At 39.5% G+C, this 27,105-nt stretch overlaps 1 protein-coding gene across 3 annotated transcripts in view; it reads left to right on the forward strand.

The window, feature by feature from the left end:
* Positions 1 to 27,105, forward strand: part of lrfn1 (leucine rich repeat and fibronectin type III domain containing 1) — a 103,405-nt gene that overhangs the window by 26,277 nt on the left and 50,023 nt on the right. For 2 of the 3 annotated variants that reach the window (XM_019266399.2, XM_010736701.3), the window contains exon 2: positions 26,762 to 26,813. The gene's annotated coding sequence lies outside the window, so the exon portion shown is untranslated. Of the gene's footprint in view, positions 1 to 19,047; positions 19,123 to 26,761; positions 26,814 to 27,105 lie in introns of those variants that run through there. The other variant, XM_027280968.1, reaches the window with a different exon arrangement.

The following is a 27,105-nucleotide window of genomic DNA, read 5'->3' on the forward strand; positions in this document are numbered from 1 at the left end:
TAATAGTTAGTTTTAAAGCAAACACAGTTCTGGCCTCTTAATTGTGAGGATTGAAAATGTTCAAATAAATAATCAAATAATCAAGAAAATAATCTGCAGATTAATGAAACAGAAAATTATGATTATCCCTAAATCTATGATGTTATCCGTGTCATTTGTATCTTTTTGTTTACTGTAGTTGTGCAACAGCTCACAGATCACTACTAATTCACTGATATTTGTTTTGGGTTTTTTTAGATTCAAAGGCATTGTAATGTATATAATGCTCTTCGTGACGAAAGCTAGTATTACAGACAGACAGTATACAGAGTAAGAAAATGTCTTTGCAACGTGGCATTGCAGAAAAAGAGCATATCCTGCAAGCGTGGCACACTTTTCCCAGAACAATAGATTCTGGAAAGACATTGAAAATCTCTAGCACCACACATGCACCACAGTATAGTATAGTATATAAAAACAGAGACCTTACTGACTTGGTGTGATATAAAATACAGTCATTGTTCTCACAAATACCCAATGCTTGTCCCTTTTAAAGATTTATCAAGGAAAATACATTCAGCAGTCCCCCATTTGTCTTCTCTGATTGCCTTATTGAAATGTTCTTTTTATTGTATCTGCTGACTGCAAAAGTTCCTTCCCTGTATAGAAAGCCTTTACTGATATCATTTTTTCCCCTCTAAACGCAGAATATAGTCCAACCGCAAGCCACAAAATTGGATTGTAGCAGCAGTAATTCCTTTCTAGTGTGAAGACTTTAGAGATCATTTGTGACTTGTTGGCTTGATCGATGTGGGAGCCCGTACATGTTTAGGGGGCCCACGGCCCAAATGTAACTGTCGTTTAGTGTTTGATATAGTTGCATCATTTATTGCAATTGTTGTTACACAAACCTCACATACTGTAGCTCTCAGGTTACATCTACTCTCTTGGCTATTAAGACTCCAGTGCCATTATAATGTCATTCAGGTCAAAAGACTGTCACGTACGTTTGATATATCATCACGTTGGAAGAGAATAATCCGGTGTCATTAAAAAGGGTGGTAATAATATAAAAGCTCTATCATGTTCAGTAGAATAAAGCCTGGCTGCAGTATAATGCGCTGCTCCTGACCTATTTGGACACTATAATGATGTCCCAGTGGAACTGAGAGCACCGTATAAAATGACTTAACATGATGAAATGTCTGGACATTATGGGGGCCTATAGAAGGAGGGAGCAGAGCAAGTCAAGTTAAGAAGTGAGCTCTCTGATAATTGACTTGTGGCTCCTAAGTCATCTTCTCAAAGACACCTACATCGTTTTCGTAGGCACTTGGGTGATCACATTGATATTTAATGTAATCAGTGGCTGAATTTTTAAAGATAGATGGGCAGTGCTGTGTTTAAAACAATGTTTTTTGATGCAATGCAGCACCTTGCATTATATAACTTTAATAACGCCATTGCTACACTACTCCCCCCCCTCAAAAAAAAAAAGAAAAGAAAAAAAAATCAGTGTCGCATCGTCCTTTATCTTAGGAAAGGTGTCAGCACAAGTAAGACTCGATATATTTCAAATGCGATCATGAGCTGTCCAGTCCAGTGTAGCTACGGTCAGCCTTCCAGCAGTACTCGATTTTGTTGTCACTGTAAATTCACTCAGCCTGAAGCGCTTTTGGCTTCATCACTCTGCGTGCACATTTTTACCTCTCCGTCTTTTTTTTTCACCCTCCCTCCATCTTTTCCTTATTTGTGCTTTTTTAGGAGGCGCCATGTTTTTCCGCTTACTCCTCATTCATTTTAGTAACCCTTCGTCCGTGCCTGTTATATCACCTGTACTCTGAAAAGTTTAACTGGGAAGAAACTAAACATCTACCTCCCAGTGTTTTTCTGGGTCAAGTGCAAAATGAAATACAGTAAGACTAGTCAGGGATGCACCAGCGCTGGTTTCTATGGTAACTGCAGGGCTGTATTTAGTGCAGTTGTTTCACTGCGCCTGGCTCTCTGTTTTCAACCAGGCGAGGATGGAAGAGTGAGGACCGTTCCCAAGGGGGCCTAAGCAGAAAGTGGGGCAGCATCTCCCATCAACGTCAAACAAAATCTTTCAGAGCTTGAGAGGGGATCATGTCATGAATTCATTACTTTGTTTCAGAAACAGTTGTTGCTGACAGAAGGCACATACAATCAAATGTATAGCAGCCGAAGATGTAACAGACGTCAGTTAACTTCTTTCCTTTCAAGTCAGCACTGTTTCCAGTGTTTGCTGTTGTGAACAAATGGCTGAAAACTTTGATGTTGTCAGCATGAGAAGAATTAGAATGAGTTCATTTTGACCAGTGCTTGCATGCTACATAAGGCTTTTAATAATGACATATGACAAACTTCAGTGAGTAGTAACTAAAAGTAACCTCAGACAAAATTACATTTAGGGTGTTATTGGTTGGGCATGAATCTGCAATTTATGTACACTCTCTTAATGTGATCTATAAGGACATTTAAGGTGCATTCAAGTAATTAATAAGGTGCTAGATTATTACTATGAGACTCAATTACAAACTTTTTAATGATTGTATCTGACTCTGTCCCTTGTTATGTGACAATTTCTGGGCCCAACAAGGGCATGAAGTATTTTTATCCCAACGTTCACCAAAATAACTTGGCCTGACCTTAATCAGAATTTTACTTTAACATAGTCTTAACCCCTCAAAACTCAAATACAAATGCACATTTGTGTACAAACTGGCTAAAGCCACACTGTTGTTTGAAGAAATGTATCTGTCAGTTTTGGGTCACTGTCAACATGTTTTTCTTATCAGAAACTGATGCTCGGTTGTGGAGGACTGAGTTTTTGTCGCTGATGCGTTGCATTTTACAGTCTTTTCATGAAGCACACAAAAAATTGTATCAGCAAAAAAGAGGGCTTCCCCTCTTGCAACACTACCAACGATGGCCTCCAACATCCTGTACCCTCGGGCACTACACATGGCAGCATGACCAGGTCCCGAGGAAGCTGGCTGAAATACACAACAATCACCCCACAGCTGACAAACACCACATTGAGTTCGTCAGGCCTGGAGAGAGCACCAGATACACCATTTTAGAAAGCTTATCAAGACCTCTTTCTCCAGGCAGGGAATAAAACATGAAGGTCAACCTTGGTACTGCTGCCAAGACCAGTCTTCTCATCACCACAAGCATAAGATGTTGAAATATTCAGAGCTGGCAGCTGGGCGCAGGGTGGCAGGTTTGACCAACATGGTCTACCCAGCAGAAGTAGGCTGTCAGAGATTTATCAACACATCAAGACCACGACCACGTAAAGGGATGTACCGGGGTGAAACTCCAACAAAAGGCATCACAGAAGAATCAGAGAAAGGCAGCTAAGGAGGAAAGACAGGGACTGGGGTCCATCAAACAAGGAGGGAAGCTACAGGGAAAGGTCTGGGAAAGGTCTTTGTCTGGAGTTAAAGGAGTGAAAGATCAATGAACCGTGCTCCCCCTGCAGCTGACCTCATGGCAACGTGACGGGCAGAAATAACAGCCACCCATACAGTCCAGCTCATGAAAGCAGTTGGACCTCTTTCAAAAATAATTTAGTCCTACATTAATGGATGATGTGCAGAACATCTGTCCAGATGTTTCATATTTTCCAAACCCAAACCACCACACACAGCAGCTCCTATTTAATATTGTATCGACCTGCTGCTCATGAGAAACTTGGAACAAAATCTGTTTGTTTCAAAACACAAACACATATTGGTGCCAGGTGACAGCAAGATATGAGAAAACAAGAAGAGAAAGTTCAAAGTAGGATCACTCGGGGATGTAGTATTTAAATGAGGCTGGAGTGAAGGTACGACGCGGGAAGGTCTGCGTCTGTTTTGAAGTGTGACAGCATTTCACTGCCTACACTTTGCTTCTAGCGACTCCTTTCAGGTTCAAGTGAACCTCTGCAGTCCTCCACCTGTCACAGGCACACTATTAGAAAAGACAATCATTAATTAAAGATTAAATAAACTACCCATAGGAATATATTCAGTACAATGTGTATGCATATAAGCTGAGTTCACCTTGAGTAATACTTTAGTTATTTACCAGTTTTCTTTAAGGATTTCATCATAACCTCTTTGAACATTTTGTTATACATAACATACAGCTGCACTGCACCGCAGTTCTCATCCTATTATTTATTTTGTTCCCTAATTTGAGCAGCAAATTAATTATGTGAATTAACGGTTGAATTAAGGGTTCTGCCCCATAAACGCAAAAACACAAGCACAGTCAGAAAATGTGAAATGTTCTATGAATAATGCAAAATGGAGGTATGCAGAGAGAAATGAGCCAACAACGCCTCTAATGTACGTACACATGGAACAAAATGTTAATGGAGAGGAAATGTTAGAGACACAATCATTCACAATGCTTGGTATTTTCGTCTGCCTCACAAAGTTTACTATCCTCAGTGTCTTTGAGAGCTACGTTAAAGACGGGGTTGTGAGCACAGCAGCGTGTTGCATATAAAAATATATTCGCCCCCGTTGACTTTTTGTTCTTTATTTTTGCTTCAGTTGATTTTCCAAAAGCAACCAGTCTTTTTTTCTGTCAGGGACCAACATCAAGTAACATTTTTATTGAATTAGAAAGTGAGAATGTACAAAGCCATGAACATATTAATGGCACAAGAATGATGTTTTCCTTTCAAAATGGTTGTTTCCTGCTGACATGATGTTGATGTATTTTTCCTGCTACATTCATTGACTCATGGCAGTGCGCCATGCCTGAATTTTCAATGATCCACCGGTCCTCTGTGTATAATTTTGCTGCATTTATCATTATTTGCCAGAAGTCATTCTGTCACACAAATGGCAAAGTCAATGACATTGTTTCCTGTTTTCTGCTCTCTCGATACCAGCTTAACATTTCCTGCATGTGCATCACAATGGATTTGTTAGATGGCAGCGGGAGGCTTTTATGGTGAAGTCACCTCAGAACAATGCCACCGAGGTTTGCTGATGTTGAAATGAGACAATTACGTCTCTGACAAAGCGAAGGTGGATCAGAGCACAATAAGGACTGATGTTATCTTAAGAGCAATGATAGCAGCTGCAGGAGTTTTGACTTTGGTTTGTGAGCTAAAAGAGGAATAAAACAGAACCGTGCAAGTGATGTTAGATGTCCCGTGGCCATTTAGATGTTGGGGCTCTGTTCTCTGCTGCTCACAGCAGCCAAGCACTGTTTGTATGATCTATATCTGCACATAACACCAATAATCCTACATTTCGAGCTGCGTCTGGTACAGTGTTAAAATCTAACTGAAGCTACTCAGCAGGTGTTTACATGCATACAATCTATTTTTTCAATTATTATCAATCATGCTTTGCAGCCATGATATCTGCTTCACAATAATTGTTAAATTAAATGGATAAAAAAAAAAAAATCCTGTGGTTACATAATTAACATTTACCCCCCAAAAGATTAACTTGTGAATGCTTGTGCTACCATGATTAAATTAATTCCATTTTGACTCAAACAACTAAACTGAAAGTGAACTACCTTCTTCCAAATGTTTGTGTCTATTCTGCAGGACGGGAGCCCATTTTTCAGTATGAAAGACCGAACGGTTTTATAGGAAATATTGTTCTAACTACAGCCAAAGGACAAAGTGTGAAAAACGATAACAAATGTTGAAAAAACCTTTGCCAACACTGGTGTTGTTAGAACAAGTGAACCGAGGGCATGAATACATTTATGAATTGTTTATTCATTGTCTTTTTTCTTTTAGCGCGTCACAAGCAAATTTCAAAAATGCCCTTTCAAATTTAATCACAAACACATAGCGTCAACACAGACAGCTGCACAGTTGCGAAACAAATGACTGTGATACAAATTTCATCTCATGCTGATGTATAGCCTGGGAGTGTGGTCATTTAACGGTCTTTACAATTCCAGCACTCATTCGAGATTAATATTATATTACAGACAACAGTTTCCCAGATTAAAAATGTAGCCTGTCGTCCAAGATTCTGTCACAGCAGCCTTTTCCATCTTGTGCAATTTATTGTCTCGAGATGTCGTTTCAGCGTGCATGGCAGACGGCACTTGCTGATTTTTGGCTCATTTATATGTGCTATACATTCTGCCTTCTCTTTTTACGATTATTTATGTTTATACTTCTTATAACATCACAGTTACTCTATGCCTCTGTGCATTGTATCCCATGGTCTGATGTAATAAAGTATAACTGCATTTGGGTACATGTACTTTAGACTAGTAGCTCCATTTTGTACTATGTTATACTCCAGCTACAGCTACAACTTTAAAGACTATGCCTCTACTTTTATTTTTTCATTGCAGTATTGCAAGGTTGAAGATCTGTCACCACTGAATATATGCAGAGAGGCAAATATACCAATCATGTTTGTCCTACATACAGTTTAACATATTTTTCACAGAACGTTGCACAGAACCGTTTTTCCCAGTTTTTACATCTGACTTTTAGATAAAGCAAGAATATTCCTGGATGTCACCTTTTTGATTTATAATGAGTGAATTTGTAGAGGAATAATCTGCTTTGGATGCGCTCGGGGCCGAGAGGAGAGCTGTATGACTGCAAATAAAACCATCTCCAGACTACGGAGCCGTCATTAATCAGACCCTTGGCTGGCAGTCTAATGCCTGTTGCTACGTTCCCTTCAGACCCCGTTGTTGGATATTTGTTGATTGTCTGTAGCTGCTCTTCTCTCCTCATCCACTTTCTTCCCTGTCATTAATTAAAAGCATGTAGCGAATTTCAACTCACAGCTCTCTCTCAGAAATATGCAGACTAATTTTCCCATCGGGCTGTTTTTTTTTTCGGCTCGTCTCTTCTCGTTCGGGAAACTGCCTTTCTCTGTCAGTGACGAGAGCCAACATGCCACAACATAACCCTGTTCTTTCACTTTGACTCTTTGACAGCATGACTGCATCTGCTGGATAACAAAATGGCTCTATTTAGTGATGATTAAGAGACTAATTTGCCTTGTTGTGGTCATTATTTAAGCTGCATTCAACGCACACAGTCATCAATGGAGTTGCAGCCACTAAGTTTATGGGAAGTGTGACTTAGTATGCTGAAATGAGCGGTATATGACTGTGACAGTGTGTGGCGTTAGACAAGGGATGGCAAAGCCACAAGAAATAAAGTGGTTGAGTGGCTACTGCTGAAATATGTAGATTATTCCAACATTTATCTGTTTTGTTATTGGGGGATGAAATGAAAGTGGAGCGCAAGAGCTACACCAGACCAGACATGTTGTACTGTACGTGGGCAACCTTAAAACAAACTGGATTCTTGGAATGAAAGTCTTCGATCATTTCATGTTCCTGCAAAACACGCCGCTGTATTCACCTCTGCCGAGCAGGCAGTTTGCTTTCATAAGACAACTGAAAGAACTCCCTGTCAGAGGAGTGCTCCATTAGTACTACACCCACACTGCTCTTTTTCTCAGACGTACAAGGTGTATCATTTATGGCTTCTGCGGTTGTTTGCATATGAAGCAGCTCTTGTGGAATCTGCAGAGGAAATTGTCAAAGATGATTGTTTGATTCCTCGTCGTCCCGGGCATTTTTAGCACCGCTGACTGACTGCGGCGGCAGATATTCTTGAATGTGTGGCAGACACCAAGATGCCAACTTTCATCCCTTTATAGTTCCCTTCAGTGAGACGCTATATTGGCTGAGAACATATACAAACTCAGCCTGAAAGCCAATCTCATGGGGATTTGACCAGCAGAACATCCAGGCCACATATGCACGTTTTCTTTCTACTTAATGAGGCTTCACTTATTATTCTATGAAAAGGGATCTGCCTGGGTTTTCTTAAGTGTTTTAATTGATTCTGATAAGTGTGAGGACTTCTTATATGTTCAGCTACATTTGACACAGAAGCTGCGTTAGGAGCGTTAGGCATTCTTTCATGCTGTGTAGGTGCAATATTGTTGTGGGTGAGGATGTTTGCCCTCAGGTTGAGCATTAAAATCATCAAAACAAACACACAATACAGTGAAAGCTGGTCATTCTCCCAAAGTTTGGAGGGCATTGTGTGAAAAGATGTTTATGGTCTGGTGAAACCATTCAGATTTCAAGGGAATGCTTAAGATTTATTATAAGTATTGAGTCCATTCAAACTACAGAGTCATTTATCAGGTATGAAAACTTACTGCAGCAGAAGTAGCAGCAGCAGAAGTAGCTCCAGCAGCCCAGCTATGAAGTAAATAAACTAACAAATTCACTTCAGTATGCTGTACAGGTCATCTCACAGGTCAGACAATACTATGGTTTGAGAGCTTTGAATTCCTCGCATATTTTATTTTACTCTCAGTCCTCTCCCTTAATACACATGGCAGTTTCATGTAAAAAGGTTTTTAAATTGCAGGGTGAATTCTTTGCCTGAAATACTCTGGAGATGCTTGGGAATAAGTTCACCAGGCTGCCATCATGATTTATAAATTGAACTCAGAGGACTTTTTTGGCATTAGTTGTTTTTGCTCGAGTAGGCTGAGGCGAGTCAGACAGATTCAGAGAATTAAGAAAACATGGATTAAAAGCCTTAAGTGGAAGTTTTAATGAAGACTGAATTAATACATCTATCTGTCTATCTGTTTTCTTTGCAGTAAATCTCTCTCAAATGTGTTTGAACTTAATAATTTGTCACTAATGTCAGTGAGATTTGTTTTGATATTGATTTATACTCTTTGACATTATAATTACAGACTGCCACATGCTTTCATTTGAAGATGAAAAGTATTTCTTTGCATTTTCAGTTGCAATGTTTGAATTCATGTCGACATTTTCCTGGACTCACTTGTTTGTCTGCAGGTTACTAAGGCCTTGATTTGATTATTAATGATCTGACACAAGCTATTCAGTTACTTAAAGCTTGCTTGTCTGGAGCTGTTATAATTTTAGACTTATATAAGCTTTGCCCCATTCATAAACTCATTTTCAGACATGATTGTAAAGATTCAGCAGAAAATAAGTATTCACAGGTATCTCATATTCAAAACGTTATAATTAGATAAGATGCATTTCTCATAAGTTTTGAATCAACTTCTCCGCAGCAACACCAACAATATGTTGTTATGAAACACCTTCTGTTGACTTGAAAAATAGCTTTGTAGTTTGTTGTTCGCCTCTTCACAGAGAATGCGGTCTCTGACAGTAGTTACAATGGATTCCAGTACCAAGTTTCACTGTGGAAATAACTAACAAAGTGTCTTAGCCTTTCCTTGAATCAATCATGCAGCATAATCCGAGCACCAAAGAAACATATTTTCACTATATGTTGAACAAATAGACAGTGTCTGTCTTATATTTGCTTTGTCCTATAGCTCTATGCTGTAAGCACAACTTTCACAACTGTGTCATGGGACATCACAATGTCATTGCACATGTAGTAGTAGTGTGATCCGTCAAAATGTTTTTTTCACCATGGCAGCCAACCGTGGCAACGTTTCTGATACTCGTGTTTTGGTCTATACAAGGATGTCAGTTTTATCAAGCTTAATGCTGTTGTGTGTCACACTCCGCTTTTTAGATTCCGATATATCGGTAGGCCGATTTTATTGGCTGATATTGACCAATCACAGATGTATCGGTATTGTATAGGTATAAGAAATATCTTGCCATCATCACAAATATTTGACAAACAGGTTTGAGGTTTTTTTGCTGCCTTGCAATGGCAGCTCCAAAAATCCAGTATCCCTTTGCTCTATCATACAGTACACACACACACAAAGAATATGCATACTTGTACACAGTAAGCTTATTTTTGTAGCAGTGTGTTACATCTACTGTTCACCTTTAACCTTTCTCGTAAAGTCATATACAGTGAACGACACCAAAAAAGAACCCCTCTGAGATATTTTAGTAAAAGACAACAAATTGTACCTCCTCACAGCACACACTGATTGTGATTCATAGTTCATTACTGTCACCTGGCAGGACATGACAAACATTCTGCATCAGGCACTTATGCAATAAACATGTCCAGACGGACAGATTTTGATTTTTATTCATTATTTTGAATGTGATGGCTCAAACTGAGTGAGAATTAAAAGAGTCCTCCAAATTGCCACTGAGAATCAAAACAGAAAACAGTTTTGTTTTCAGCGAGCCATGTGCAAGTGCAAAATGCATGTAGGTGCCAAAACCTGTGCAATTTTCTTGAATGAGACTGAACTGAGAATGAACTGAAATCCCGAAAAACACACATGGACTTAATAGCAGTAAAGACCCACAATAGGCAGGACCTCGCCTAAGTGGAAAGCGGCTATCATTTATACATCTGTGAGCTTTCTGCTATGACATATCAAAATGCCTGTTATGCATCCAGCCCATTGTTCAGAGATTTGATCTAATTGTTCTGAGAAAAACAATCCTCATTCAAGAATTGAGCCAAAGTGATCCTGCCATGCTTGTAAATGGTGAGCTACATATGTCAAAGTGCTCTCCTCCTCCTCCAGCCATAAGGTTAACATAGTCTATCTTCCATCTACAATGAGAAATTACAGGTGAAGATACACAATCATTTGACATAGGTGACATTGAGACTGGGGAAAAGAGCCGCGACCCTCAATTACTTTTCACACTATTGTGAGTCTGGAGTCTATATTTAGTAATGTTCATATGATTATGTCGAAACCGTCATACCTATGAGTCCTTTCACTGTCACTTGGTGTAGTGAAGTCTTTGACGCAATCATAAAATGACCTTTACTGCTTCCATATCTGGTTTCGAGGGTACAGTGATGTGGGGCGGCTGTGGCTCGGAGGTAGAGCGGGTCGTCCACTAATCCCCTTCAGTCTGAATGTCGTGTCTTTGGGCGAGATACTGAACCCCAAATTGCTCCAGAAGTCTGTGCCATCGGTGTGTGAACGTGTCTGAATGGTTAGCTCCTCAAACTGATGAACAGTTGGCACCTTGCATGGCAGCCAATGCCATCAGTGTGTGAATGAGATACGTGCTGTAAAGTGCTTTGAGTGGTCAGAAGACTAGAAAGGCGCCATATAAGTACAGTCCATTTACAAATCCAACTTATGTGCTTTAAAACCTCCCTCATTGTGCTCTTCTTTTACATCTACAAAAGAAAAAAGTAATATTGTTTAAGCATTGTTTAATCTTAATTTATTACCATTAAAAGCAGCCCAGCATTTAAAAAGTGCCCAGCCGTGCTAGTGAGCAGCTGTATATGTTAGAATATCAAGAAAGTAACTGTAGGGTTTTCAAGCCACCGCTGAACTCCACATGTTCATGTCAAGTGTAGTATGCTTCAGGGCTTAGCTGATGTCTCTGTTAATTATTTTAACTCTAATGCTCAGGTCAGGCAGTTTAAAGCTTGTTCAGGCATCTCTTACTGCCCTGCACAAACTGTAGCAACATTTGACTAATTGAGCATTTAAACGACCAGATTGCTATTTCCGCATGTTTTATTTCATTTACTATACATCACATTTACTCTGCATTACTGCCAACCATTTGGTTTTCCAAGCAAGTGCGAGCACGTTTAATTTCTTTCAAAGTGCAAAATAAATGAACAGATGCTTCAAGCTTTCTTGAGAATCCTTTGCTTTCGTCATATTTACTGTTCAGTTTTTGTCTGTCCCAGTATCACTGGATGGTTAATGAAAGAATAGGTTGATTCCAAAAATCTCCTTGCCCTGTGCTTGTTTGAAACCCAATCTGAGAATTGAGTGTTGGCTTCCTAATATCTTGTAAATGAAAACATTCCTATCATTACATCCGTTCCTGTTAATAATTTGTACTTTTAATTATATCTTGTGAAAAGCAGCAGCAGTTTCCAAGTTATTGAAGCAGTAGCAACGTGCTGAGAATTCACAATTCAAGTACGTATTTAGAAAAACTACTAAATTCAACCCACAGGTGGAATGTTCTGTTGCATGGGAGTCATAAAATACATTATCAACTGTGAATCATAATGTAAATATATAATATACACTCATAAAACTTTATTTACAGAGTATAATGTTCTGAGCTTTCCAAGATTTAGTATTCCATTTTTGTTATGATAAACTTGATGATATAAAGGTTTTACCTGACTATTCCCATGAGCACAGAGCACCGTTTTAGTCGGCTGAAAGCATCGAAGCGTTTTTGTACTTGAATATAAGTGCATGGTGTCTCTGGAGAAGTAAGTCAATGAATAGAGGAGCTTGCATTTTCTCCTTCTTTGACAGGAAAACAACTGAGAACATTGACCTGAACAAAGTCACAAAGTCCCAACCATGAAACTTTATAGTAATATTTATCACTGAATTACTGTCCCTTCGTCATGTTTTAAACGTGTATGCTTTAGTTCTTTGTGCAAAGATTGGATATGAGAAAAATCGTGCAAAAATAATGAAGGAATGGACCTTCATGGAAAACCACATGTTTTCTTCCTACAACTATGCAGATGTGTGTTTGGACGCAGGAGATTGACAGATTATATTAGGCCTGTTCTCACTCACTAATTATCCATCACCATGACAATTGTTTGCACAACTCTACCGATCCAAAACAAAATCCATCTGTTTAGAGTTTCATAATCTTTCAACTTTCTTTAACACGTTGAGAAGTGGTAGCTGTAACATCGATGTACTTGTTGGTCGTATTTGTACTGATAGTGGGAGCTGAAACTACACACTAAACACTATGTTGGTACATTATATTATTATTATATTTGAATTTTAGCTCTAAAGCTGTAGTTTCCAATAAAGGACTGCAGCGTGCTATTTAACAAATCATACTCCAGTGTACATTTACAAGGTTATGTATTGAGGCTCTTACTGAACTGTGGATTAGGCACCGTGACAGGGGTCATGGTAAACCCCACCCATCTGGGTTGTCCATCTATGACAACCCACTGCTCTCTGATTGCTGCTGCCGTCACAGGAGCATGCATCACACACTTGTCAAAGCGCCTCTCCTCCACCCACCCCCTTTCCGCTGAAAGTCAACACCACAGTCTCACCACACATATATTTACATGCTCACAGACACCATTACAAGACGTGCATGCACACAAGCACATGCGCACACATGCAGTGCACATACACAGACACCGTTCCTATTATGGTGACAAATCCTGCCTGAGCTGGCTCCCATCTGTGAGTCATGGCATGGTGTCTTGTACAAGTCAAACTCCCCCGTCATCTGCCTTTCACAGATGGATCTGCAGGGTTTCCAAAGGCCGTGCCTGGTGGCCACGATTGCAGGACATTTTAGATTCAAACCTCCTGTGATCCCGATTGAAAACAGACCCAAATTTCCCAAGCTTTGAGGTGTAAAGTGGCAATTCTCCAACAATGGGGTCAATTTAATCATCGAGGCTTGACTGGGTTTAATCCATTAAACCACGAGTTCACCCCTACACCCCTTGGTTGGCTGAATCTCAACGCTGATCCCATTTTCCCTTTATACATATCCGTTCATTCACCCTGGCTCCTATTTGCCCCCATAATTGGATTAACTCCAGTGACACCAATCTGAAATCTCGCTTTAAACTCTGCAGGGTGAGTCTTATTTCACTGGTTATTCCCATAAGGGATAAAACTTGGCTTAGGTTCCATAATGAGATTACTCTCTCCAACCTAAATGTAAATTATGACAAAATGAAATAAATGATAAATAGCTTGGTGTATGCTCTTCTTGTTTTCTGCCAGCACGGTCAAGATGCCTCCAGCAACATAAAAAAATAACTGACAAACCATGTTAATTAATGTGTCTGTTAGAATACGTAGAGGGCGCTGTCATAAATAATGGATGCTGTCAAGCAGAGATCAAATTCATTGGCTCCTGACACTGCCTCAACAACTCTGAGTGTGTGCAGCAAATTATGCTTTGTCTAGCTATTACTTATTTTCGATATAAAGATCAAATAGGTTTACTCCACGCCTACATTTAGAACACAATACGCTCTCAGTTATTATCATTGAACCCACCAATAACTTTTGAAACACAGCTATTAAGCAAGCTTATTATCAAGCTCTTTTCCACTTCATAATAAAATCAACGTGGAACAATTGACCTTGGCGGAAAAAAACAACAAACCTTTTCATTCCTCTCTGCCTCATTCTCATGGCGCAACAAGACATTAGAAAGCTGTTTCGTTGCTCTGTCTCTCATTGCTCCCTGAGCCATTAACAATCAACAATAATTGTTTTTTTTTGTTTGTTTCTCCAACACCCTCGTCTCTTGTTCTCAGTGGTCAAAGGCAGCATAACACAAGGCCATCTATTTTGGATCTATGTAACTAAAACATGCAGAAATGTGCACGCCTCCTGGTTAATGTGGGGATTCAATGAACTGTTAGTAACCACATTTGACCTCATTTATGTGAATGTGCCTTAAGGTTTTTCATTTGACTTAAAGATGTTTTTTCTTTCTTTCTTTCTTAAAAGGCGCTATGACACTACACTCCATATGCATATGGATTTTAGAAAATCTGCATTGTTGCCTGACAGACACATATTGTGCTGGCTATAAACGGCAATAAATTCTAATGCTCGACTGCACTTGATCTGACTGATAAAATGCATTCATACTGTGATTTAATTGTAGTCACCGCTCCTTTTTTTTTAACGCTCACACAAAATTTGCATAGAAATAATAAAATGTTGCACGAACCAGCACTAAAGATGTCAACAGTGTCGTTAAATTGAGTCATTATTCATTTCGAGTATATGTCAGTCTTATCTTACATTGTGACATGGTACAAAAAAGTAGGAAAATTTCAAGAGCTTTGTGAAGGGCAAAGTATATGCACAGTATATGGTAATTTTACATATGCAGCCATTTAACATGGAGACACAAATGTGAAAGAAAATTCAAAGTATAGTGCTCCAAAGAGAGGCATTGTTAACATGCCTCTGTTATTTGGAATGACGGTAAGAGGTCTTTTGGTTACGTACGCGTAGAGAACATACGGTTCAGTCATGGCTTTACATAAGTCCTTCATCACAGAGCTGTAAGGAATATATAATCAAGATGCAATGCTCTTTGGTGTAGTATTAATGTGTGCAATCGTGTGTTCTCATGTATAAGGGTGGTCTTTACAGTGGCTGAGAGAGCTCGGAGCACTGCAAATGAAGACAATACATGCTAATGCACCAAAGTACTTTCTTAGCACTTAGTGAGTGTAAAAATGTCCTTTGCTGTAATGAAATCTCCTTCGTAAAAAGCACCATTTATAGAGGCGTTGTAACGTTGTAATTAATGGCTTTATCAGTGGTTACTCATGCTTGATAGATCAGTTATATATCATCAATGAGAGCAACTTTTGGGTTGCCAGATTCGTTTATGCAAGTCATTAGTAAATGGAAACAAACCATCAATTCTGCAGTTATAAGTGTTAAAGTAAAATTGCTGATGAAGGGACATGAGTTTCTTACTTTCTAACAAGCCATCACCAACAGTGTTCATAAATGTTAACACGTCGTTGATCAGGGCGTTTTACAATGCAATTCTGTAGCTTTGAATGTTAATGATTAGTTAATAAATGGATTGTTGCCCAGCTGTCCTGCAGCTACAAGAGATATGTGACAACCTGGCATCCTAAAAGTTGTTCTCAATAATGGCCCCTTACTGATCTATAAAGCACCAGTAAATTATTCATTACCCAATGAATCAATAAACTCATTAGTTGCACTTTATAAAGGGTGACGAATTAGAAACTGGTCCAAACTATAAACTGTATTTATTTCAGACTTTCTCTTCATTCTATAAGTGAGCACTCTGCAGGCGAGCTGACTCCACCTGCACTCGAGGGCATAAGGGTTTGATTGACATTTCTTAGCAATTTCTTAGCAAACAGTCTGTTTGACTGCAGTCCTGTTTCATCGTGCCCTCTCTGCCTTTTGCTGCCTCTCCTCAAAATCTGGTGGATGGTATTGAGAGCATTTGGCCAGTAATATCATTTACTCATGCAGACGCATGCTCATATTTCTCTTCCTTCTCCCTCAGCCTCTCTTCATTTCTATCAGGCACACCTTGTGTTGTTATCATGCCCTGAACTTGACCCATCTTTACATTTTATGGAGGAACTAAAATATAAAGGAGGACCTGTGTTGTTGCCCTCCACAAAATCATAATGTAGCAGAAGAATTTGGGAGGTTACAAATGTGTAAGATTTACTATTGTTATTTATTCACATTTTTGCTTATTTTAAATGCAAGACCATGGAAAAAAGTTGAGTTGGACTCATATGGTGGCTGTATTTTTATAACCAGTGGGAATTTTTAGTTGATGAAATTATCACAATTGTGATGCATATTTCTGTGAATTTGTCACATAAATATTGTGTATTTACATGATAATGGGTTTTATACATGGGTGCATAAATGTTTTCCAGTTTTTAATATTGTTTAATGTTAAGTATGTGAGGTAAAATTGATTGTTTAGCACATTAATGGTAATTCCCATTATGTGTTATCATTGAGTTAAGAGACTAAGCTCTAGTTATTTGTTACACATTTATTTTTCTCCCCCATCCTTAGTACTGACCCCTCAAAGCAAACACAACTGGAGGTCTGTCTATACTCAAAGTACTTTAGAAACAGGATTACTGTCAAAAAAACAAATTGGTTATTGTCTTTTCACAAAACCCTGCAGTAAACTGAGTTTTTTCTTTTTTGTGGCTTTTCCATCATAGCATTTCACAGTTTATCTTAATGGAAATCATTTTTGCAGTGAACACCAGGAGAGGCTTGAGCTGCATATTGAATCCAGCACAAGATGAAGAGCAGAGAAATTAGATTGTACACACAATCCATACAGTAGAGAGGAGAGAAGATGCTTTAATATCGCACATGCAACAAAAAGAGCCTCTGTGTGTGTGTGTGTCCCTTGTATGCCCATCAACACATTCCTTATCGGGGAAACCTTTTTATCCCATCACTCCCAATCTGATCACGTTCATGGCACGACGTCAGTGACATGTGAAAAAGGTCCACGGTGAGACACAAAATGGATTGGGCGTCCATGGTGGCTAATTCTGATTCAAGGTATTGAAAGAGCTGCGTTAAGGATGTTAGGCAGTAAAGAGTTGTCTTTTTCATGGGATTATCTGCGAAGGAGGAAGTCAGTATTCAGTCAGAGCATGACTGGCACGGCAAGATCAGCTGCCATCCAAGTAGAACACTTCTTCAGGCATGCAAAACATGCAGACTTAAGTCACATAATCCTTTTCAATATCAGAGAGGATGTCAATACGCCGACATGAATGGATAGGATACATCAGTTTTGCAGGCTTACTGTTGTTTCCCCCCCCCGATCACAGCGTTTGCAGTGGTAGCTGGCAGGTCGCTATTATTAGCCACTGCAGTGATATAGATGTTACTGTAGATCCACTGACACTATGATGACAAAACATATTTAAACCTTTGGTGAAATGCTGTCCTGTCGAATAAAACATTGTCAGGGGGATCCCATGCAGGCTGTGTTTTTTATTCTTTGCACCCCGATGCTGTGTCTTTTATGGGCCCTGCAGATATTGAAGTAAATAAATGGACATGCAATGCAAACATTAGAGCACATCTCAGGGGCTAAACAAACAATGGCACTCTCTGCACATTTGGTGCCCGAGTTCAAATGAGCCTGTAACTTTGGATCATAACAGGGCTTTTCTTGTCTTTTGCGGAAACGCTGTTCTGTCAGCGTGACTAAGCAAGGTTGTCCGAGTCCAGCTGACCATGACTGTCTTAGAGACAGCTATGAAAACTATCTCTCTTCAAAACAGGCGGTTTCAGGCAAATTGTTGATGCTACACATTCAGATGAAACTAAATATTGAAAATGACATTGTTGTTTTTTTTGCTTCTTTATCCTACTGCCAAGCTTTCGAAAGCATGCGCTTAACATATTGGAAGTGGCATTTGGTGTTGAATGCAACATATTTCAGGATGTTCTTATTATATCCTATCAATATTTGCTGCAGCGGCTGCCCAGTTTCTTCATGGAGCTCATTAAAGTTTCATTGCCTCTCATCTCATCTTACCTTTCCGTGGAATTTTGCATTCTGCTGTGGAATCTGTACATTTATAAAGATCTCATCGATCGGCCGAAGGCTTTTAAATTTTTCAGTCGATTTTTTCATTTGATAACATGGATCATTTGAATGTGAGGGCCGTGTATGTTTATCCGTTTCTCAGTCCTTTTTTTATGCACTTGCTTATTCCTGAATCTGTATCAGTACACATGCGGTGAATGCCAGAAAAGCACCCTGATGAAGAGGGTTGGCTTCGATTCAGACTGTCTGAATATCAGTTGAATTAGTTGAATTAATGAGCTTTGATTTAGTTAGATGCAGTAAACTGAAAACTCACCTTAATTAAAGGAGTCGCTGTAGTTTCAATGGAATTTTCTATAATTTTATCAGCTGAAATTAAAGAGCCCTTAACGTGAGTGAATCCGATGTGCTCCTCTACTAATAGATGATAATAGAAAATGAAGTTGTAATCAAGCTATTACAGAAAACTACCTTGCAGACGATGTCTTCATGCTTTGATATGAAGAGATGTGTCACACTTTCATTCTACCCATTTGATAATAGTTTGCTATTTGGACATGGTTTGATGTGTTTCATATTTTTTTGAAAATTGAAACACTATATCATCTTTCACATTATTAGGGGGTAATAAGCAGTGGGCCCATAAATGACACATTTGGGCTTAGAATTATCCTCAAAATGCCTTTAACTTTGCCTCTCCAGCATACTTAAAAGGTAATCTTTTCACTTTCCATTTTCAGTTCTGACAGTGCTATAAGCTATCTCTCATCAGACTCCCATTCCCGACTTGAGTCTTTTTTTCTATTTCACTGAATGGGTACATCTAACAATAAATAGCTAGTTTGATCACTGCAGTGGCTGCCTGGTTCGTACTTGAGGTTTTTTTTTTATTTTTATATCTCATCTCCTCGGTAGCAACAAGGGCAAAGCAGTTGCTTTCTATGTATTGAAACCTTGTCAGTAATAAAAGACATGCTGCTCTATCTCTATGCAGGTGGCGGTGCAGATCGAGCCTGATTGGGCCAAGTTAGGTGAAGGGACAACAGTCTCCCTAAACAGCTGTCTGGACTCGTTGGTGCCAAGGAGAAAATCTCTTAAAAGGTGCTACATGCAGGCTGGCGATGTATCTATGCAGATAATGGGGTGCAGCCTATTGCTACCCATTTTGGCATCAAATATTGGGAGAACTTCTTTAAACCACTTCTAAGTTTAATAGTAGATGTCATTAGAATATGTCATAATTTTAGTTGGTGAAGGCACACAGACAGAGACATCTCCAAATGAAAGTCCCCTTCATGAATGGTTACTTTCCTCATTTGAGTTTTATAAACATTTTTCATCTAGAACATTAAAATTAACATCTTAAGTTCATTAAAGATGTTCCTTTAAGTTTAATGTGATTACATTAAATGTATAATTGGTTATTATGATGTGTTTAATTAATGGCTGATTTTTTTTCTCCACATTATGTCCTGTAGGATGTATGAGAGTCTTCCCTTTCAGTTGATTAAATAACCGTAGCCATCTTACAGCAGCTGGAATGAGGCATTACTCCTGAAAGATGTGCTCCATGTTTCTAAAATAAAATTACACAATTCAAATCAGCGTGGGTCCCTTAAACACACATCACTTCATTTCTGCCAAAACAGTTTTCTCACATTAAAACAATAATAAAAGGCATAGGTTGATGATGTTGTGAAGTAGTGTGGGATCATGGGAGTTGCTGTCTTTCTTTGTTAAACAGCCACCATTACGAATCTATCTGATGTGACTCTTTGCTGACTTCTTTCCTCTCACTGCCTTACATATTCAGTGATTCCTCAGACATTATAGCAACAGAGGCAGTAATATCATTTGCGATAATGTAAGTACACAACTCATCAGAATATATACATTTAATGTGAAAAAACATGATGTGGTGCCCTGGAAATACAAGAAGTACACAAAGACGCACACTCAAAAAACATGCATACGCCATTTCAAGAAGAACATGCACAACTTGTGCATCATACGTGACGTATGCATCGTTTTCTAACGCTAGCTGCAGGTAATCTGATGAGATATAAGGTGAGAGATGTAAGCCTGTAGTAAAACACTGAAGTCTACACAGTCAAATGTGGAATAAAATGTCACCAGAGGTCCATTTATAAACTTAATGAGGAGTGATTTTCTTTCCTTTATTTACATTTGAACCTGTATTTTAACATCCCATCTTGTGACCAAAGTCTGTTTTGCTCTATAACTTAGTCACTGATCGTCCATCTGACATGTAGTAATGGTGACTGAGGTATGAGGCAATGATGTTTTATTGATACATGTGATAAATAGGGTTGTAGTGGTATACTGGTCATCAGTCGTATTACTGTCTATCTATCATCTACAGAAATTCTATCATATATGTGTTATTAAAAAACATAAGACATAATGTTTTATGAAATTCCAATACTTCTATAATTTATTCACATTATAATAATTCCTTTATGGGCGATTGTAACTGGAGGTGATTGTATAATACCGTATCCTCCTATACTGTGAAACTGGCATTTCCCATGACAGTTATAAATCTCATACCGTATCTAGTGATAAATAAGTAGTACGAGCACTATAAATAGCCACAGCTGAGCGTAATGGTTCTGGTGCTGTTGGAGCACCTTGCCGATGCGACACTTGAAGAAACTGCACGTTCTTCTGTGCTGTTTTCATTCTTGATCCTCCATGGCTGTGATGAGTGGTGGACACACGTGTGTCATTATGCAAATGGTTGTTTAAGGGCATCTCTGCATCCATTTATGGCAAAGTGTGCATATCAGCCAAGTTTCAGAATCATTTAGATACACACAGGCATATGCACGGCGTAAAAAATCGGATGGAAACAAAGTACGCATTTGAGAGAGTGTCCTGAGCTCCATCAGAGATCTTTTAAATGGTAAAAATTAGCATCTAAACATACCCTCCGTCTCCTGTATGAGTAATTGAATGCAACACTGAATCAGGCAACAGACAAAAATAATCAGCATGCATTTTATTCATAGTTATAGTCACGCTAATTACCGTATTTATAACCTAACAGCACAGGTTTCGTTGTTTGGTAAATAACTACATGCACATACGCAGAGAAAGAATGCTAAATTTCAGTGCCTCTCAAGTGTCACAAATTTAAATAGGGACATGATGTACCCGTGGAAGAATATTTGCAGGGCTGTATAATCGTATTTGGGTTTCTGTATATTTGTGCTTTGGGCCTTGGCACCTCATGCACAGGAACAGTTTACTCAAAGGAGAAGCCAGACTGGATTCTCCTTACAGCCCATTAGGAAACAGTCTGCTGCTTTTTAAAAGAGAATGAATGCAGCTGACATGATCTGCCATTACAGAAGCTTATCCCAACCCCAACCTGCTTTATATTTCTTCATCTGTTATTTTGCGAGACGGCGTGCAAACAAGAGCGAAATACGTAAATTAGGGTTGGGGCTGTGCAGTATCAGCGACCAGACAACGGGTGTAAGACAATCTGGAAGAAAGGCTATACGGCAGAATTTTCAATTTGTTGGACACACCCATGTCTGATTGCACCTTTTGTTTAGCAATCATGCTTTCATTCGCATTCAGTTTACTGAAATAAAACCCAGTATTATGTCATTTCAAGATTTGAATGTCAATACAAGCGTCTACAGGTGCTAGAGTATATGAAAAATAAAACACTTTGGGCACACATGCATGCACTTTGTGGTCCTCTCTGGTCCATTAACCATTAAAAGAGTGTGTTGTAACATGCTTGTTAAAGCACAGATTTAGTATTTAAGAGAACAGCAAAAAGAAATGTGCAAGTCTTTGGTGGTAAATATATTCCGTAGTAGTTTATCAATCATGGATTCACCTCATAAATCATGACAAGTGATGAGTAAGGGCGGCGAGGCTGCAAACATTCGTACAATGCCCTCTGACAGTAGGAAGCCAGAATTAGCTGTGTTAAAGCAAACCAGCCCTCCTTGCACACTGTCTTTCATACCTACTGATTATTTATGTTCTGCTGGTAAATGTGCTGAGCGTGGCTGCGTGTATAAATAGCTGTACGGACATCATCAGAGGCTTCAGCTCACAAGGGGGAAAGGGGAGGGGAAAGAGCTTACTACCAGAGCATCGGATCATGAGCAGCAGAGACGATCCTCCCTGACTCATCAAGAACAAAGGGGAACTCTGATCACTCGCATGCCCGTAGTCTGCATGTTGGAAGCTCATGGGTAACCCTGCTGATCTGTGTGGGCTCTGGTGCACAACTTATTTCATGATTATTCATATAAGATGACTGAGTATATTATTCAATTATCGCGTTCCCCTTGTATCACTGGCTTGTATGTATGTAGGACATGGTTTAGGATAACAGAGACTTGCAAATTTAGGCCTAAGTATGTGTTTTTTTTTTATATTAAAAATAGCTGCATAAACGAGAGCAATTATTAGAGCGTATAATATTTGATGTGATTCTCTCAGGCAACTTGTATTATTGCTCAGTGTCACCGCGGTCACTGTCTGCACCACGGCAAGATTTATTTCCTAACAAAGGAGTCACAAAATCCTTGTCATGGTATGTGTTGTAAAGCATCAGCAGAATTTTCTCCTCATCATTTTACACTTCCACCACCGGCATTATCTCTATGTGCTGTATGTGTTCCAGCTCTCTGCAGTGAAAGCTCACAGCGCAAAGGCCTTTACTTTGCCTTGGGTTGTTATGCCTTTGTCTGGAGCGCTCTCATCTCTGGAGGTCACATTGGCTGCCCTGGAGGTACTGGTAATGGTCACTGTGCCAACTGTGTGGGCAGTCTAAGAGAACCATATGCTGTCTGTTAAGTCACACTCAGTGGAGGGAGCAGTGCAACATGGCTGTTTGATATCTGATCAAAATGACAACATGCTTAACTTGCACAAAGGAGGCGAGCACTCCAGTCATGCTATCAGTTAAACACACAGTTGATTAGGGAAGGTTTTTCTCGCTTCCTTTCCCTTCTCGCCGTGTCACTTCTTGTTTTCAGCAGGCTCCATAGACCCACTATTTGCCATTCAACTGATTAAGTTCACCAAGCGTGGCCTAAGATCAAATATGTGTTTCTTTATTTGTTTTTTATTGGAGGTTTTATAATAGCAATGTGGGTCCCGGCCTTGAAATGTTTATTTTAGCTTTGTGGTAAGTCAGGCAGAGTAATGTGAATGTGCTATGTGCCTCGCATTTTCACACATGGTTTGGACATAGCCATAGAAAGGCCCTGGAGCAGGTTCCTTTTCACTCTTCATTAAGAATTCTAGAGGGTGTTTCGACCGAGAGGCGATAATGTTTCTGTGGACAAGGCTGGTCTCCATAGTCACACACCAAAGACTAACAGGTGCTGCAAAACACAGGCATGTTTCTGTTTCAGTATGAAAATGTTTTTTCTTAGTGTCTGTTGGATGCCCATCTGCAAAAAATACTGCCATGCCAGTGGAAAAATGTCAGATGAAACAGCCATTTTGTCACTATGTGGAGATATAATCCAAGCTTACAGTTATCCGAACGCCTGCCTGAAGCTCCGAGGTCCTGAAACACTGAACAAATAGCTGTTTGTCCTTGAGGATGGCCTGAAATGAGAAGACAGGGTGGCTGTACTGGCTTTATAAAATCAGGAGGAAAAAGCAAAGCACCACCCTGACAGCTGCAGTTTCAGTATCTGATGAATCATCAACCATGTGTCATCAGACTTACATCTATGCTAATTGTATATAAAACTGCATGTGTGTAAATTTAAGGCTGTGATATTGCCACAGAGGTGAAACTGATTATCCACTTGATAATATATCAATTATTTCTGCCAGCAGAATCTGATTTTTTTTTCACAGCTTCATCATACACTTTGTAATATCTTTGGATTTAGGGCAGATAAAACAAGAAATCTGAGCGTTTCACCTTTGGGAGATTTTACTAATCAAGAAAATGACTGGCAGATTGATAATGAAAATAATAGTTGCAGCCCTTTGCAGTATTTTTTTTCCACTGTACCAGTTGTTATGCTTTAGAAGCTACAAGTCCTCTGTGTTGAGAATCCTGCAGCATTCACACAAGTGAAGATATGGCTGGAGGCAGCGTATGAGCCTAATAACATCTGATCTTTGAATGATGTTTTGAAGCAAAACTGCTTTTGCTTTTGAGTGTGCAGCCTTTTTCCCTCTCCTCTACAAATTAGACATCTCGCTACCAGTGTTTTTAATTAGAGGAGTAACAATAACTAAAATGTAGAGCAGAAAATTCTCTCTCTCACAAGCCTAATTGCCGTCTTGCTGAATTGAAGTGTATGTGCGCATGTTGTGCATGTTGTGTGTCTGCGTGGGAGTTTGATAAATGGATGGAGGTGCAGTTAGCATGCAGTCACAATATGTAATATTACAGCTGAGGCACCATGAACAGCTCTGGTGATATTTGCAGTTTTAGTGCGTGTGTGTGTGCGCGCGTGTTAGTGATAATCAATTCCTTAGTGTTGGATGCTTCAGGGAGCATGAACATAAGATGGACATCTCAGTGAAGTGCGGCATGCGTGAAATTGTACTTCTCACATCACTGTCTTAGGTCAGTCGGAAAGCTGGCCGTTATGTAATGGCATTTTGCAAGTAAAGTATTTAAGTTTTATTTAAAAAAAACTCACCCCGCTGAATGATAAATCGGTGATTCCTTAAGGAAGATTTTAGATTCAGCTGTCAATATGTCAAATGTCAGCTCTTGTAGGAAGGGAGTGGGTTGCAAACATGACACTAAAGAAGAAGAATTGACATCTTGTTTGGGTGCAATAGACGGCAGATTTGAAGGTTGCTCTCAATGTCAGGGTCTTTTGTGGAGCCCTACCGTGTTTACACTTAGTCGAAGTGAGAGTTCGGCTTGGTAAATATGTCTTGCTTGGACAAACACGCTGTGTTTCTTTGGCTTGGGCCTGATAAAAAAGTACCGTTGAGATCCTAATCAAGATTGCTGCTTTGGTAATTAAATCTGACAGTGGAGAATCAGAGCTATTCTTCTGTTGTTGTTCTTGAAAAAGGGAGGGGGTGAGATTGAGAAAGTGGTTCATCTACAAGAACTACTATTAACTGTGATGGCTCCGTGTGCACCTTTAGTTGTGCACTGGGGAGAGACAGAGAAGAAATCGTGGCTGCCTTGAATTGCTTTAGCCTATATACAGTACTGCAGCAGTTTAAATGAGTTCTAAGAAGTTTCTTTGTGTACTGTACCCCTCGCCTGTTTTCTTTCGTTCATCCAAGTCCTGCAGAGTTTTGTGCATGAGAGAAACTGAGGTGTACATGAAAGCACTATACCAGGGAGTATTTGTGTGCTCTCAGCTGATAAAATCCCCAGAGCAGATAGATGAAAACTATAAATGCATTTAAGTGCAGGCTGATTTTCTGAAGTCAGAACCTGGAATAAACTTGATTTTTCAGTTTGCCCGAAAATAGTTTTAAAGGGCAAGTGATACTTCACATTTAATTTTATGAGTTTGGAGGGGTTTTTTTTCCCATGCCTCTACAAACTAAAAAAAAAAAACTCCTTACAGGATGGTTTTCTGGTTCGAACCCTGCCGCCTGCTGCAGCGTTTCTGTGTAGAGTTTGCATGTTCTCCCCCATGTCTGCGTGGGTTCTCACCGGGTACTCTGGCTTCCTCCCACAGTCCAAAAACATGGACTTAATAGATTAATTGGTGACTCTAAATTAGCCGTAGGTGTGAAAGTGAGAATGAATGGTTGTTCCTGTTCCCTGTGGTGAATTGCTGATTTGTCCAGGGTGTAATCCGATCCCAATGTCAGCTGGGATCGGTTCCAGTCCCTTGCGACCCTGATGAGGAAAAGCGGTTATGGAAAACAGATGGATAGCATTTCAAATGCCACACAAAATTGGCTTTATTAAACTTAAAGATAAATGTAAAAGATTTCCACATACACGTGGAAATGTTGGTGTATAAAAGTGCAATAGAAACAGACTGTAACAAATTTTAAGACTGTTTGAGGTTTGACTGGCTCTCAATTAATTACGTTCAGTAGTAAACCTGCCGTGACATCACCCATAAAGTCTGTTGGACGTCACCTTCTTGGTTTTCCAGAGCCAGAAAGGACCATACCTGAACAAGAGTGTGTAGCTGGTGGGTGACGTACACTGAGTCGACTTTGGGTCCGTTTTCAAGCAGGAAAAAATAGCGACCTGCCTGCCCACATACTCTCTCGTATTACAGGCAAACAGTACGCAAAAATATGTTTTTTAAAACATTCGGGAGGGCAGAAATCCGCAATGCAGTAACAGAATCTTGGTTCGTGTTTGATGGACGCTGCCTAGTTTTACAGTTCGATCTTCATGAGTCCGGGTCTGTTAGGATGGTCAGGCTCAGTGAGAATGACTTGCCAATCAAAAGAAATTCATTCATTACAAATATTAGCTGCGTATAAAACAGGAAATGATCCTCATCAATCAAAAGAAGAAGGAAGGTAAATTATATTTTCTGCTTGGATTTTCTCTAAAATCTAAATTTCACCTGGCAGAGAGGCTTTGGGCAGAAAATGATTGTTCCACTGCTACAGAAATATCAAATTATTTGTATTGAGTCTTGGATGAAATCAAAAGATTGAACTATAAATTGAACCTTTTCATGATTGTGACACTATTACAACTGGTGCCGTATGGCCCCCAATGTTATTTGTGCTTGCACATTAAGGTGTGACCGTTTATTTCTCTCTGCAGACTGCTTTGAAGTGAGCCCTGTGAGGAGGATCCAGAACGACACAATATTCTGGTGAGTTCCCAAATTGAAATTAAAACCCTCTTCACATTTACATAATATACCACCACACATAACCCATCCAGACTGTGAATATGTGAAAGAAGGGATGGGGCAAAGGGATAGAAGGGAAATGTTTAGTTAACACTATGACTAAAAAGAAGATATATCCTTCCTTTGACTATTGATCTCTCGGTTTTTACTCTACAGGGTCGGTACGTTTGACTCACCATGCATGCATACTCTCACTACATTAAACACAAAGCCAAACCCTTCAGTTTTACACATTCTTTCCCTTTCCTCCCAC

Source organism: Larimichthys crocea, chromosome VII (genome assembly GCF_000972845.2).
Source record: "Larimichthys crocea isolate SSNF chromosome VII, L_crocea_2.0, whole genome shotgun sequence".
Lineage (NCBI taxonomy): Eukaryota > Metazoa > Chordata > Actinopteri > Sciaenidae > Larimichthys > Larimichthys crocea.